The sequence below is a fragment of the Alligator sinensis genome, unplaced genomic scaffold, assembly GCF_000455745.1.
Source record: "Alligator sinensis unplaced genomic scaffold, ASM45574v1 scaffold442_1, whole genome shotgun sequence".
NCBI lineage: Eukaryota > Metazoa > Chordata > Crocodylia > Alligatoridae > Alligator > Alligator sinensis.
The window spans coordinates 3872014-3883308 of record NW_005841829.1 but is presented as its reverse complement, the minus strand read 5'-3'; the positions used below and the strand labels follow the sequence as shown (position 1 = coordinate 3883308).

At 43.0% G+C, this 11295-nt stretch overlaps 1 long non-coding RNA gene across 1 annotated transcript in view; it reads left to right on the top strand.

Annotated features, from left to right (window-relative positions):
• Nucleotides 1-1657: 1657 nt before the first annotated feature.
• LOC102373939 overlaps nucleotides 1658-11295 on the top strand; it is a 13586-nt gene continuing 3948 nt past the window's right edge. The window contains exons 1-2 of the long non-coding RNA XR_322787.2: nucleotides 1658-1768; nucleotides 4831-5038. This is a non-coding gene — a long non-coding RNA (uncharacterized LOC102373939). The remainder of the gene's footprint in view (nucleotides 1769-4830; nucleotides 5039-11295) is intronic.

Sequence of the window (11295 nt, the reverse complement as noted above, 5' to 3'; positions counted from 1 at the left end):
ATTTCTAATTTTCTCTGAAGTTCTTCTGCATAGCTGTGCAGCATATTTGGAGTTGTGTGTAGTAGTCAGGAGATTGTAGATGTTTAGTCCTCAGAGAATGAAGTTGTGTTTCTTGCAAAGGCTTAGAAAATATATGTCGCTGTTGAGTCTGGCTTCTTTCTTTTTTATGTTGTACAGTTTCCATTTCAGACGGCTGAATTCGATATCTTCCATGTTGCAGGGGTTTAGGTTGTAGCCGTGTTGGTCTAAGGATATAGGCAGACAAGGTTCCTTGGGTGAATTTGATATATTTTATTAGACCAACCCAAATAGTTGGAGAATAGTTATTAAGCAAGCTTTCGGGTTCAAAAACCCTTCGTCAAGCTAAGGAAGCTTCAGCAGTTGGTGTGTGCTCTTCCTGGATGGAATGAAAAGTAAACAAGCCAGGGGCTGGGCTGGACTGGGGAGTCAGTTGCCAGGCAGTTATTTCCGCATAAATTTATGAACTTAATATGAATAGCTATTGTTAAACCATATATATATATATATATATACACACACACACATATATATATATTTGTCATAATAGAATGAAAATGTCCTTTTTTTTCTTATTTAGAGGCCCCTCATATTGTGAGGCCCTAAACTGTAGCTTAAATAGCTTAAGCCTAAATCCGGCACTGTGCACAGTAGCGTCTTGTGTAAACACGCCTAGTATCTACATCCCAGAACCTAGCACTGCAATTGGGTTGATTGATTGCTAATAACGAAGTTAAAGGCTTAATGGAGAAATTAACCAGGCTGTCATTTGTGGAAGTGGCCCAGTGAGGTCAGGGTTAAGGCACATTGGGGCAAAGTAGGCTGAGTTTCTACTTCTGCTATAGGTATCTTGTATAGCGGGTAGGAACTTCACTCTCCAGGGTTGGAATCTTTTTCCAACAATTCAGAACTTTTTTTCAGAAAAAAATAAGCCTGACTTCCTAATACAAAAGAGCTTCCTAGATTGTCTGGGCTACGAAGACTAATGTCTTAATGCAGTGGTGCTTAATCTTTGGCCCTGTGGGCCAGATGAGTAGAGTGGGGCCAGTCCATGGGCTAGATTGAGCCCCACATTCCAGGATCAGGCCCTGTGTTGCCTCCATGTTGCTTCTGAAGGCCAGAGCTAGGCCCAGGTGGCCTGAAACACCCCTGCCCAGGCCTGCACACAAGGATTGGGCCCTGGCAACTTGTACCACTCCCACCCAGTCCCATTTGTTAGGATCAGGCCCCATACCACCCCCATCTGGCCCCAAATGCCAGGATTAAGCCGTGGTACCCTGCATGACTGATCTAGTGTAGGGCTTCAGGCTCTTCCATGGTCTGGAAATGTAGCAGGAGAGAAACAATGCCACCGCTCTACTACTGCCACATTTTCAGACCTGTGGGAAGCCCCGCAGGCTGGATGACATGGCACTGGAGATAGGATCTGGCCCACAGGCTGAGGCTTGAGCATCCCTTTCTTAATGGGTTCGGTGACAGACTTCAAGTACTGTAGGAGGTGAGCCCAACCTCTGCATTCATGAGTTAAGGCGTTGCTGGCAGACTAATTCTGGAACTTAGTGCCAAAGTACATTGAAGAGTGGGCTGCTCCCCATACTTACCTCAATTTTATACTGGTTTTACTCCATTGACTGCAATGGAACTACTCCAGTTATGCACAAGTGTAGCAGAAAAGAACCTTGTCCAGAGAGTATATGAACCATGGGACTATCAGCAGTACTAGGAGGAGAAGAGCAGATTCTGACATCTGGTAAGTAACATATTTTTAACCATGACTCTTGTTTAAATACAATGGGTTCTTCTCAAGCCTGATTCTAGTCATTTGGTGCTGCTTCAGCCGCAAGGTAACCCTAAGGGGGTGCCTGAGGATTCCTAAATACTCAGTACACTTAGACAGCTCGCCATGTTGTGGAGGAGATGGGGAGATGTAAAGAGAGGCCTGATCCTTGACCAAGGCAATAACATGCAGGACTCTGTTGCAGTTGTAACTAAGAGCAGCCCTTTGGATTCCCTGAGTTATACCAGGATCTAAAGTTGCCCTCACCCATGATCAAAAGCAGGAAAAAGTGTTTTTTGCTTAGGTGTGCCGAGTGTGAGTGAAGCTGACCTGGGGATCTGGCCAGCATTTTCCCAACCCTCTTTCTGAGGTAAGTAATTTTATATCTCAGGATGTTCTCAGGGAGTTATCCTTTGATATTATCTCTGTATAGTTTAACAAATGCATGTTATGAAAAGGTTCTCACTACTTCTACATTTATGCCTTTGCTTGCCTCTAGAAATTTAACAAGCAAAAAGGGGTAGAAAATTCATATTAACTAGCTTATCAGTTTTGTTTTTAAAAGAAAGATTCTTTAAATCTTAGCTTTCTAATAAAAAGTATGCTACATGGAGCTTAAACAACTTCATGGGAGAGAAGATTTCTTTCTTATATGGTGACGTATACAAAATTAAAAAGCTGAGTTATGCAGTGGTTAGACCAGAGACTGGCCATTGGGACATATGGGGCAAAGATCTGGTTTCATTGAATGCACTAGAAAACCTTGTATTGATTTCAGCACAGTCAGGATTTCATCCCTAGTTCCACTGCAAACTCTGCCATTGACCCACAATATAACTTTGGGCAAATCATTTAAACTACAACAAGAGTGTTACTTAAATGTCCCACAGTTATATTTTGAGGCTTAATTGCTTGAGAAAAGTGTATTGAAATTCTTCAGTGAAATGTGACAGCAGAACACCTAAGTGTGACATATTTCTACAGGTCATTACTCTTTTGCATTCTGTAGACCCCTTAACTCAAGCACTTACATCTAAAGCCAGGGCGTGCGCTTTTGAACTCCCTGCTGAAGAACTCTGTGGATACAAAGGGTGTGTGTCTGTGGTGAGAGAAGCACTATCTTACTGAAGTTGAGCAGAGAAAGGAAATGACTCAATCATCAAAAGGCCCTCCTTCCTCAGGGAACTGTCCTTAATCAGTATTATCCCGTTACAATAATACTATTTCAGAGGGACTGTGAACCAGAGCACTGCGTAGCCATGTAAACTGCTTCCTGTATTTGCCAAACAAAACAGCATTCAGCAATTAATAGAATTTCGCTATTAGCCTTATGATAAAACAACACAAACGTTGCTGCTAATCATATGCTCATTCATGGTGCCATGCATCCCATCTGGAAAAATCCTTTTTGTTTTGGAGCTGCCCTTTACCTACTGTGCACTTTTGCCTGGAAAAAATGTTGCTTACATTTTGCTTGGCTTAAAATGTCACAGCTGTGAAAATTGTCCTCATTACCCTTACAAGAGCTATTGCAAAGCTTCCTCATGGGATATTCTGATTAGTCATTGCTTTAGCACTAAGCTGGGCTACTTTGTGTTGCTTGCCAGGGATCCTGTAAAATCTCTACCTATTGGTCCTTGATAATAGAAAGAGGCAACTACAAAAGTTGGCAATGAAAGCTATAGAATAACATGATGGGCCTTCCAGAGCTCTGGGACCTGGACTATTACAGAAGCTCAGCTCTTTATAATTAACTGTGATTAGACACAGACACAGATGGGCAGCATCTCAGCAACAAATGAACCATTTTTCTTCCTTAATTTCATAAGAGGGAATTTCATGAGGATGACAAGAAAATGCACCTTTTAATTTTTTGTCTGTCTTTTACCATTGTCACTCCATTTCACTCTTTTTTAACCATTAACAATTATTTACCACTGCTGCTGTCATGGAAGCATGGAGATGGTGGGAGTTGGGAGACTTGCTTTGTTATAAAGCCTTGTCTCAAGTGTATAGCAGTAAAGTTGTGTTACATGAGATGGAAATTTCTCCTGTTATGCAATGAATCCATTGTTGCTGGAATCAATCAGGAACTGGGACCCCATTGTACCAGATACTATATACATATAAAATGAAAAAGTCCCTGTCATATCAGACAAGAGGCAACAGGTGGATACAACAACTGGGTTAGCATCCAGTAACAGTGGGACCATTCTGATTAATGTAATGAAAAGTGCAGTGCTGGTTACAGGTAAGATTGAGGGTGCTTCATAAGCAGATCACTACTAACATTGAAGCTTATATATCTGAAAAGTAAACTAAAATAATTTATGGGCCAATACTGAAAACCAAACCCAGTAAAATCTGCAGAAACATCAGTTTGCACCTACAACAGGTATTTGCATGAGTGAATCGGGTAACTACATGTTCAAGCATGCAGAGTATCTCCCTGTATCCAACAACACAGGTGTTTGTTCATAGAGATAATATTATTGGACAATGCCATATACATTTAGCATAAGCACTGTCTCATGCCTCATGGAAGATTGTGTCAAAGCCTTCTTACATAGGTTCAGTTACAGAAGTCAGGCTTTTGCAAGAGGAACCTTGGAGTTTGGGAGATTTCTAAATGGAGATAGAAAGTCAAAATGTAGTTATATTTCTGGGTCTTTTTGCTAATAGGACCTTTGGAATGTTTCAGTCAGGCAAAGAGTAAAACACTGCACAGGGAATAGAGCAGTAGGCTGTAAAATGAACCTTTCCTCATCTTGGAAACATATGCTAGAAATCTGAGTTAACTGTTCTTGTTTGTTGCATCAATAGAAAGATCAGAATAGGAAGCTATTATAGATCATGGCTGCACTATAAATGGTGGCTTCTCATTCAAGAGGATAAAACTCATGGTACAAGTCCATGCATGCTATAATGAAGTCATGAAGTCGGTGGGGATGATTTTTGTCCCAACATGTTTTGTTACGTGTGTTACAGATGAGAGATATTGATGATACAGTGACAAATGTAATACTTTGTTTCAGCTTCTGCGGCTTCAGGAATGCACAAAGCCTGCCCTGTGAGACTAACTGAAAACAGACGGCTACATAATGAGTCCAGAGGGGTTTATGGAGCAAAGGGGTTTATGGAATAATGAGGAAATCTCATACTTGATGGAAGCCTGGTCAAAAATAGTATCAAGGACCTTGTGAAGCAGCACTTTTACTTATGCATTTTGTATACCTATAGCAGGTGGGTCTGACCAAGGAACATCCAGGTTGGGATTTCAGCTTTGAGGTTCAAAAAGGGAGGGTGGTGGTTCCAGCTCAATATGAACAAGACATAGAATCATAGAATCATAGAAGTAGGGTCGGAAGGGACCTTGTAGATCTTCAAGTCTGACCCCCTGCCTGGGCAGGAGGAAAACTGGGCTCAATTGACCCCAGTCAGGTAGGCATCAAGCCGCCTCTTAAAGACCCCCAGGGTAGGAGCCAGCACCACTTCCCTTGGAAGTTGGTTCCAGATCCTAGCCGCCCTTACTGTGAAGTAGTTTTTACAGATGTCTAATCTAAACCTACTCTCCAACAACTTGTGGCCGTTATTCCTTGTTATCCCGGGGGGCGCTAGGGGAAACAAGGTCTCCCCCAAACCCTTCTGGTCCCCCCTAGTGAGTTTATAGACAGTCACCAGGTCCCCCCTCAGCCTTCTCTTGTGAAGGCTGAACAGGTTCAGGTCCCGTAGCCTCTCATTGTAGGGTCTGCCTTGCTGTCCCCGGATCATGCGGGTGGTCCTCCTCTGGACCCTCTCAATGTTGTCCACATCCCTCTTGAAGTGGGGTGCCCAGAACTGGACACAGGACTCCAGCTGTGGCCTGACCAGTGTCGCGTAGAGGGGGAGGATCACCTCCTTGGACCTACTTGAGATGCACCTGTGGATGCACGATAGGGTCCGGTTAGCCCTGCTGACCGTGACCTCACATTGTCGGCCCATGATCATCTTGGAGTCAATGATGACTCCAAGATCCCTTTCTGCCTCCGTACTCTCAAGAAGGGAGTTTCCCATCTGATAAGTGTGCTGCTGGTTGCTACTGCCCAAGTGCAGCACCCTGCACTTGTCCGTATTGAAACGCATCCTGTTTTTGTTAGCCCACCCTTGCAACTTATCCAGGTCTTTCTGCCGTCTTTCCCTCCCTACTAGCGTGCCCACCTCACCCCAGATTTTGGTATCATCAGCAAATTTGAACAGGTTGCTTTTCACCCTGTCGTCCAAATCACTGATAAAGAAACTGAACAGTGCGGGCCCAAGGACCGAGCCCTGGGGGACTCCGCTGCCCACTTCCCCCCAGGTCGAATATGACCCGTCCACCACCACCCTCTGAGTACGACCCTTCAGCCAATTTGCAATCCATCTGACTGTGTAGGCATCGATGTCACAGTCGCCTAGTTTTTTAATGAGGATGGGGTGGAAGACAGTGTCAAAGGCCTTGCTGAAGTCCAGAAAGACTACATCCACTGCGACACCTGCATCCAATGCTTTTGTGACCTGATCGTAAAAGGCAATCAGGTTGGTCTGACATGCCCTGCCCCTAATGAAACCATATTGGTTGCCCTTGAGCATAATCCCCGATGCCGGCCCATCACAGATGTGCTCCTTGATGATCTTCTCAAATAGGTAGCAACAAGTAGTGACAAAAAAATTAAATGCTTTCCTCAAGAGAAACCTATTCATCTCTCTGTGGTTCAGTTCTCTTTATCTATCTATCTATCTATCTATCTATCTATCGTTTTCCTGTAACACCAGTTTTTTCTGTCATCCTGAGCATGTCCACATGTTCATTAAAGCGCCTTAGGTACTGCACATTTAGTTTAGTACTAGCTTAATAAAGTACTAACTAAATGTGCAGTAACTAGAGTTACTGTGCACTAGCACCAGTGCACAATTTTTTTTGTGACACTTACTGCGCATTAGCCTAATAACACTGCACTGCACAGTAGGCTATTAACTGCCATGCTACTGTGCAGTGTTATTAGGCTAATGTGCAGTAAGTGTCTTATGTAGATGCACCCCCATCTCTTGTCACAATGGTATAGCACCTAGCACAATGAAATTCTATTAGATGTTACTGTAATACAGTTATAAAGGAGAAGAGGTGGCTTGAAAGGTACAAAAAGTTTGAGGCAGGGTAGTAACTGTGACACAACAGTAATATATAAACAGTTCAATTAGAAAGTTCATGATTGATTTTAATATTGTTACAAAAGTGTCTCCTAAAAACTGAAGAATGATTTGACCTGTCATTAGATGTTGTGGGGAAAAAACACAATAAATAAATGAAAGTTTCTGTACCGAAATCTTTATTTTTATCTCAGTAAACTCACAATGTTCTCCAACATGGGGACAATTCTGGACTATTGAAATATCCCTTGTCACAGAAATGGTTTTTAACATTCCTCATCATAACTGTAATCTGCCACTGGTGTTAAAAGTCTTGGAGAATAAAATTAGGGCTGTGGTTCACGTCTTGATGTGAACATGAAACATTCAGAGCTTCTCCCAGCTCCTGAAGAAGACATGGAGCCTACTTTTCCCTCCTTGTAAAGTCAATGAAATTATAGTAGTGGAAATAAGCGGAGTCTTGGGCATAGGCTCAACAGGGTCTGACCAACTAAAGAGAAAGTTCATACAAGGGTCAGTGAAAGAAAAATGAAAACAAGAACACCAAACCTCTGGGCTCCCAGGTTTATTTTGAACACGAATCATGAGAAAACCAAACAACATATAAAATCCCAGGGGTGTTGTGGCCTCTGGTCACAGTCCTGTCATGCAGCTTAAATCCAGAAATGTAGAAAACAGCTGAAATCAGAAATCCAGCAGTTCTGCCCCTTAAGTGCTCTCTTGTCCTGGACTCAGACAGCAGCTCTTGAAACTAGCTCAAGTTTCTTCTAAGACTAACAAAGCTTAGCTGCCCCATAGTCTTTCCCAACTGAAAGTGCCTCCTTGAATGATCTCAGCCCCATACATGCTACTTCTTCAGTCAAGTCTTTATCAGGTCACCCTGGAGTGGTGCCAAAGAATGCAACGCTCTATCACAAAAGCTGAGTCTTGTCTAGGATAAGGAAAAGCCATAGCCCGAGGCTTATCCCTTGAAATTTGAAAAGGGTGGCTATCCAACCCATCCCCTCTATCTGTCTTATACATCTAAGCAAGAGATAGCCAACAAGCTTTCCTCTGCCTCAGCACATGCAATATGTCTAATATCTTCAGGTTTTGATTCATAGGTGGGCAAGGAATAGTCCTCATTTTTACCACTGACATATATTCCGATGTCTCCAGACTAATAGGGACAGCAAACCATTTAGTGCAGATTTTATTTAATCAATTGGGAGTCTAAATGGACTTAGGCACCTAACAACAATTCTATTCCACCCTGCTTGACCACCTGAAAATCCTTTAATGCAGGGCTGTGCAACTTCTAAGTGGCTAGTGGCCAAAGCTACAGTCTCCTCTGAACCACATGCCATGTGGGTGTCCCCCCCTCAGCACTGTGTGGGAACCCTCCCACACCTGCACTGTGCACCCTCCCCCCAGATACACTGCATGCCTTCACAGTCCAGGCTCACCCTCAGCTCCCCATGCTGCACTACCCTGCTCCCTAGGGTAGGGGCAGGAAGTGGAAGCCAGTGGAGGGAGGAGGAGCCCAGAGACTCTGGCTGCTGTTGCCAGCTGGATAGCCATACTTTAATACATCTACTTTGTAACACACAATCATCTTGTCCTTAAGACTGAGTAAGAAAAATTGAAGTGAGGAAGAAAAAGACTCACCCACCTTTTCTATTAACCACTTTGCAAGTACTCAGATTGAGTGGAACAGAATTGCATTTAGCTATCTAAATCTACTTATGTGCCTAATAGGTGGAATAGACTATAGTCCTCATTGTCTCTCATCCAGTTCCTTGAAAGAGGACAGTAATTAGTAATGGTAATATTAATAACAGGAAACTCATAAGATTCTTTTTAATGAGCAAACACATCTTAAAGGAGCAGTTAAAATATTGTGAAGCCATTTCAATTTTTTTATTCCTTCAAAACTATACCATCCTCAAAGCCAGAAATGAAATTCTCATTTCTCTAAACATCTCCACTCCTCTTTTGCCTAGTTTTACCAAAATAATTTGAAACAGAACTCAGTTCTCCTTCAAATTTGCTAGCTTTACATCCCATACATATATAAGGCTAGCTAGTATATAGATACCCATATTATATATATGGGTATATATGCTAGCTAGCCTTACATATGTATGGGATGTAAGGCGTGTGTGTGTGTGTGTGTGTGTGTGTGTGTGTGTGTATATACACATAAAAACCCAAGACAGATTACAAATGAATCCTTTGTTTATTATGGCTATTTATGAGGAAAATCTTTAAGATAACAAAATTAATTCACAACAGTGGTGGCCTGTTAAATTAAAAACCTTGGACAGCATAAGAAGAAAAAATAGCTGGCTATGTTTGACAAAGGTTTAAAAAAATGTGTCTGGGATGATAAATGTCCAGGATAAAATTATTGTCCAGGGTCAAAAATTACTGGGAACAACAATACAATTAAGAAAGATAACAGAGTCTAGAATTTAAATCTTTCCTGCTTGAATGGAAAGGGCTAAATCCTGACTTTTGCTAAACCAGACTCTTACTGACTTCACTTTCATTTTGATTTGAATAAGGGTCACAGATCACAGAATCATAGAGCAGTAGGGAAGGGACCACCAGAAGTCATCTAGTCTAACCCCCTGCCTGAGGCAAGATCATCTCTATCCAAACCACCCTATTCAAATCCATTTTCTAACCCATTGCCAAACTACACAATCAGCCCTAAAAAACCACAGGACAAAACACTGTAATCTGCCACAGGTAAAACAGGAAGACCACAGCAGTCATTGTTCTGCTGCTACAAAGGTTGTTAAAATATGCTTGAGAGACCCCAAGAATAGTGGCATGCCTCCTCCTAGAGTAAAACAAAACCCCCCACAGTCCATACCAATTTGACCATAGGGTAAAATTCCTTTGTGACCCCAAATATGGCAATCTGTCTGACCCTGAGTCGGGAACCTCTGGGTTTAAGTCACAGCAGAAGCATTGGCACACCCCAGTCAATATCCCCAGCCTGGCCGCAGCCAACATCCAATGCTTCTGAGGAAGGCTTAAAAAAACCCTGATTCACATAGCAGCAGGAAGGGAAAAAATTCCTTCCCAGCCCCATGTGGAAACAAGCAAAGCCCAGAAACATGGTTTCTACCCACAGGAGAACATAGACACAGCTATATCTCAATCATCCCTGACTGATGCCTGTCCAACCTCTTCTTAAACATCTCCAATGATGGAAAGTCCATATCTTCCCCGGGCAGTCTATTCCACTGCCTCACTGTTCTAACAGTGAAGAAGTTTTTCCTAATATCCAATCCCAACCTACTTTGCTGCAACTTCAAGCCATTGGTACTTGTCCTCCTCTCTGCAGCAAGACAAAAAATATGTTTTCCCTCTTCTTTATGGCAGCCCTTCAGGTATTTGAAGACTGTTATCATGTCCCCTCTTAAGCACCTTTTCTGCAAGATGAACATACCTATTTCCTTCAACCTCTCCTCATATGACCTGCCTTCCAAAGCCTTTTGTCATCCACCTCTGGGTCCTCTCTAACTTCTCCATGTCCTTTTTAAAATGTGGAGCCGAAAATTACACACAATACTCTAGATGAGGCCCAACCAGCATTGAGTAGAGAGGCACCATTACCTCCCATATCTTGCACCTAATAAATCTATGAATGCATCACAAAACTGCATTCATCCTTTCTGCAGCTGCATCACAGCGCAGACTTATATTGAGTCTCTGACCTACCAAGACTCCCTGATCCTTCTCTGCGGTGCTGCCATCTAGCCAGAAGGCATCCATTTGTAATTGTGGTTTTGATTATTCTTCCTGAGGTGTAGCACCTTGCATTTGTCAGCAATGAACTTCTTAGCTCCAGACAAGCTTTCCAATCTGTCAAGATCTTTCTGAGTCGCACTCTTGTCTTCCAATTGGTGACGGACAGGGGGGACAAGGCTGAACTCCTCAACGGGCCAAGTCCCGGAGGACTGGAAAAGGGCCAATGTGGTCCCCATTTTCAAGAAGGGGAGGAAGGAGGACCTGGGCAGCTATAGGCCAGTCTCATCTCCATCCTTGGCAAAGTCTTTAAAAAAATTATCAAGGCTCACATTTGCGAGAGCCCGGCAGAACAAATTATGCTGAGGGGAAACCAGCACGGGTTCGTAGCAGGCAGATCGTGCCTGACTAATCTAGTCTCTTTTTATGACCAGGTTACGAAACACCTGGACACAGGAGTAGGGGTGGATGTCGTATACTTAGACTTTAGGAAGGCCTTCGATACGGTATCCCACCCCATACTGGTGAACAAGTTAAGAGGCTGTGACTTGGATGACTACACAGTCCGGTGGGTGGCGAATTGGCTAGAGGGT